At 40.5% G+C, this 5,437-nt stretch overlaps 1 long non-coding RNA gene across 1 annotated transcript; it reads right to left on the bottom strand.

Moving 5' to 3' along the window:
• Positions 1-1,625: 1,625 nt before the first annotated feature.
• LOC123411308 lies at positions 1,626-5,164 on the bottom strand. The gene is made up of 4 exons (XR_006613234.1): positions 4,981-5,164; positions 4,827-4,892; positions 4,620-4,685; positions 1,626-1,696 (listed from the first exon to the last, which is right to left on the bottom strand). It is a non-coding gene; the product is annotated as an uncharacterized LOC123411308 (long non-coding RNA).
• Positions 5,165-5,437: the final 273 nt, after the last annotated feature.

Genomic DNA, 5,437 nt, shown 5'->3' on the forward strand with positions numbered 1-5,437 from the left:
CGGTTTTTAATTTACGACGATCTCACGACGAAAAACCAAGCGTCGAAAACGGAGCGTCACAAATGAACAGCAGCGATGTTTTGATCAAAATCGTCGTAATTTTTACGACGATTCCTGGATTGTCGTAACCTTTACGACGATCCTAAATTGTCGTTGCCAATCAAACCCAGTCCTACATGGCAGTCCTACGTGGCAAAATTACGACGAAATCAGAACGTCATGGCTGAAATCAGCCCAACCCATTTCAATTGATCATATGGGCTGGTTTTATTTTTTTGGGCTTTTTCTTATTGGCCTTCTTTTTGGGTCTTAGCCTATTTACAGCCACTTTAGTATTTTTTTCGAATTTGTTTTAGGCCCTGGCCTTTTAGTGCCCTAATACATTTGGTCCACTTTCAGTTTTGGCTCTTTTTCATTTTTGAATTCAGCAACTTTTTGTTTCAAAATTTGGCTTTATTTTTATTTGTTGGGCCTTTTCAACCCAATTATTTGTCCAGTATTAAATCCAACACTTTTCATATTCAAATCAAGAAAACTCCAAGTCAAATTAAAATCATCCATCATATAACATCACATAATACATCTCTCAGGTTTACATAACACAATAACTCATCTCTTGAATACATTTCCTTACACAGGAATATAGCAAGAACAGAAAGAATTGCACAATAAAACAATGACACATCTGCTACTGTACCAACAGTACAATGGACTTCATTCCACTCTCCTATGAGACATGCTCGAGATGCCACAACTTGTCAACCTACAAGAACATTACACTACACATGAATCAATCAAAAGGAAACAAATATAAAAAATATTAGAAATAAAAAGATTTGTGTTCATCCTGAAGATGATGTTAAAAATCCGAAGTTATAAATTCTCGAGCATAATTAGTCCAACTTAAACAGGTCATAGAAACTCAAAATTAAACTTCAAACTATCTAAGACTAGTCATCAACCCCGTGCATACGCACGGTCTACTAGTTTACATAATATATTAATAAAATACCTTCTGAGGATATTTTACATATACACATGTACAAATAAAAAGTTGAGAGTTCTTACTTTAAACATGATACATTAAATTAACCTGTTTTGAAAAACATTTTTATTTCATTTTAAATATGAGATAAATTTATTTACCCTCCACCCCCACCCCAAAACATTTATATTTCATTCTACATGTGCCAAATGCAAAGGCTAAATCCAAAACATTAAAAAAAATAGAATTCATGATAAGTTCATGCATTTGTTTAATTTGTTATTAAGTATATATATAATGTAAATAAATTTTAAAATATAATTTGTATTAGTTCGTCCAATACATTTTTTATACAAATACTCCCTCATTTTCCAAAAATGGAATTAATTGTCTTACACTTGTATATATACGGATGTATGTAACACTAAAACATATATCTAGACAAATATGAGTCAACTAATTCTAGGCAGAAGGAGTATTTATGAAATCCAAACTCTCAAACTGGTACATATTTTCCACGAATCTGAAACAACAATTAATCTTGAGTGCAAAACACATACTTAATCAATTAAGTTCCAACCTCCAGTATTTCATTCAATCTACCAATAGCAACCACGTACATACCTCCCCAACGCTTGAGACTTAGGGGAAGCAGCATCGGCTGGAACCAAGGATATTTGCACTCCCAAATTCTACCATTGGAGAGCTCGTCTACATACGAACAAAAACTGCACGTGAGATAAATTTTCCTAGTTTCATGTGAGATGTACTGAAAGAAATAAGAAAATATAATGGGCTAAGAGTAATTAGTTTTTCTTTTCCCGAACATGTATGGATAAACCGTAAGCTAACGGAAATTTCAGGAACAAAACTTTTTGGTCCGTTACAAATTTGAGAGAATATATGTGTTACTTGGCATAAATTGGCATAGGACTTTAATTAGTTAAGACATTATATGCTCATATTCTAGTTTTATGGTGTGATCCTTGGTCGGACCTTCTCCAAGAAATAAATTGGCATAGGACTTTAATTAGTGCTTAATGGCAACACGTAAAATATCTAAGTTTGATTCACATGTCAGCATATAATATGCATCACAAAAGGGGCATTTCTAGCCTCCGATATTGGGATGGACAAATTCTTAGTTAAGACATTAAGCTAGTGCCAGATTCACTTGAGCCATTGTATAATCTGTTGCATAAAAAAAATTAGCATATCGACTGGTATTAGTGAGATATTACTGTTGTAACTGAACTATTTGCACAAATCTTTTATTAGACAATCTTTGCACAATATAACGCAGATTATTATACAATCTTTTATTACTGTCGTAACTGAACTATTTGCACAAATCTTTTATTAGACAATCTTTGCACAGTATAATGCAGATTATTATACAATCTTTTATTACTGTCGTAACTGAACTATTTGCACAAATCTTTTATTAGACAATCTTTTGCATAGTATAATGCAGATTATTAGAAAATCTTTTATTACTGTCGTAACTGAACTATTTGCACAAATCAGGAAACAATAGTTATCCAATGTGAAGAGCGGATCAGAAAGCTTATCCTTAAAGGATACACAGTTAAGATGCAAAAAGCAAATCCCCAGTTCAGTTCTACTCAAAGACAAAGATGATGATACAGATTCTAAGCTAGCTGGCACATCTACACAAAAAACCAGCATGACAAATGCAAGGAAACCGGAGATAAATCTTCGGCTAAGATTGAAGAAAGAAAATAAGATGAGCTCACCTTTGATCTGCATAGCACATCCAGGAATAAGCAATTTCTTCCTTAATCATGTGAGTGCCCAGGACAAAATAATCTTCTAGTTCGTTGGTGAGCAACCCTTCTGAAGCTCCTACAAAGAGAAAATTTAGAATGGTACGTAATCAAGAGCAACTATAGGATAACAACATCAAAAAACAATTGCAGAAATAAAGGAAAATGTAATAGTGTACCACGTAAAAAATAAGTCGCCGAAATGATTGGATGACCAACAAAATTCCATGTACATGCTTCACATGATTACAGAATGGTAGTAGTAGTAGTAATAAACCGATAGCTATGTACAAAGTTACAAACTGCAATAATGATACTCAAAAGTTTTCACAAAACTGAATTCATGTCACCCCGAAAGTCAGTGTCGTCTGCTTTTAGCCCACTAAGCAGCACCAAGAGGAGAGCACAAAGGAAAAGAAGCCTTTGAAGAGGGTTTTAGGGAGGGGATACAATTCCCAGGGCCACGGCACACACAGCTCTACTGTCTGTAAGCGGGCATTAAAGTCCGGAAAGCAAAGGCGGCTTCCATCTTTTCTGGTTTACACGGCGTTAAAAATCGGCCGGGAGACCCTAGTAAGAACCAGATTCGGTTTGGCACTAGCAGCAGCAACATGGCCATGGCGGCCTCCCTCCTCGGAGCTGCTAGTTCCAGTTCACAGTCAGCAAGACTCGTTCATGAATTCATTCATTAATCAGTACTGTACTAGTAATAGTAAATCCTGGAGCAGATAGTCACCAAAAGCAACAGGAGGAAGCTAGCAAGCAAGCGTTTCTTTCTTTCTTTCCCCCCTGATTTGCTGCTGCTACTAATTAATTGCGCACCAAGTAAGAAAGTACAACATCGGCGATTTAACCTCTCTATGGCAAATTAACAGTTCAAGCGTGCTAAATGATGTAACTGCCAAAGTGGCAACCTTCTGGACAAGGCTATTGTCCTTGACATGACTGGATGAAGACGGTCAACCTGCACTTGATAAATGTTTGGAGCCAACAAGCAACAAAGTACTGGAAGAAAGCGAGGCACTGGAAGAAAGCGAGGCACGCGGCCAGAGCTACCGCCGCTCGTCTGAGTGAGGTCTACCGGGGGCAGATCTAGGCGGCACGCCCGAGATTCGTGGGCGGCGGCGAGGGCCTAGCTAATCGCTGGAGCTCGTACCTCGGGATCGGGCGGGGTGGGCGGGCATGACGACACAGGACACGGACGCGCGTGAGAGGCGGGGGAGGGAACGAGGGGCCGGAGCGCGAGGCCGCCGGCGGAGAAACATGAGGAACGGAGGAACTGGCCGTGTCCCCGTCGCGGTCGCCCGCGTCGGCGTCCTCTCACCGCGAGACTATTGGTAGGTCGTCGGTGGGGGTAGGGGAGAGGTGGCCACCGACGACCTCCTTGGTGGACTGGACGGTGGAGTCGACCTCCGTATGCGCCGCGCGCGCCGCCTTGGTGCCGAGGGCGGTAGCCGCCGCCTGCAATGCCGCCGGGGGGGTGGATCGTCGAACTCTATGCCGGGGGTGGTGGGGGAGGTGCCTTGGATCACCACCGGGTGTTAAAAGCTTTTCAAGGTACAATTGACCAAATAATGCAGCGTAACTCATGTTCTATTCGAAATATTATTCAGTCAGCATAATTCTAATACTAGTACGGTAGTGCGAGGATATTATAACACAGTAGAATTCTCATGTTCAGTTTAAATAAGACCCAATCTATAGAAAACTAGGTATTGCAGCAGCAAATTATTGCAGAGTTCATCACCATGAAATTATGAACAAAATTTCTTCTAAGACACATCACGATCACACACAGAGTTCCTAGGGGATAAAAGGCCTAATGCAACCATGTCATTTGGGCTTACTTTGATCCGTAGCTGCAAAAACTTAACGTAGAGGACTGCCTCCTCGAGCATAGTGCTGAGATCCACCTATGAAAAAATTTTACAGCAGTCAGAAAGTATTAATGCCAATAACTAGCTCAATCTATAGCTCAGTTTGCTTCCTAGATTTTTCTTTTTTGAAAAGGAGTTTGCTTCATACATAGAGTAGGAAAAAGAGTATGGACCCACTTTGGTTCCGTTGGGCACCAGCTTCTGCAAAACCCGAAGCTTGTCGTTGATCTTCTCCCTTCTTCTCTGCATTGGACAAAACAAAAGTCTGAACCAGTCCACTGAGACGGCCACATTGAATTGACCTGCAGGGCTGCACATGCATTCAGCTCACCTTTGCATACAAGTTCTGGGGGTCGCTCGCCGGTCCGCGGCCGGCCCGAGCTTTCACGATGCAGACGACTCCGACGGTCCATCTGCCAAGACAACAATCATGTTTTCATACCAAGTTGAAAATATAGTCCAAGTAAAGATTAAGATTGTGTGAAAATAAATATCCTCCGCCGGTCCATCTGCCAGTCAAGGAAAAAAGTAAAGACAATATCAATATCTAACGCTTTGACGATCATTAATTACAGCTCATAATAGCTCAGAAACAGAGCATACCACATACACATCCTCCTGCCCCCATCAAACCTGTCATGGATCAGAATGCTGATCAGGCTACGCCATCACCGGAAGGAAAACAAACACACAAGAAGAGGAGGTTTTCTCGACGTCGAGCCAGGATAAGCGCGCTCGAGCGGACATGTTAGCAGGCGATGGCGTTCGAGCAAGTAGCGCTGGTTTCC

Source organism: Hordeum vulgare, chromosome 7H, assembly GCF_904849725.1.
Source record: "Hordeum vulgare subsp. vulgare chromosome 7H, MorexV3_pseudomolecules_assembly, whole genome shotgun sequence".
Taxonomy (NCBI): domain Eukaryota; kingdom Viridiplantae; phylum Streptophyta; class Magnoliopsida; order Poales; family Poaceae; genus Hordeum; species Hordeum vulgare.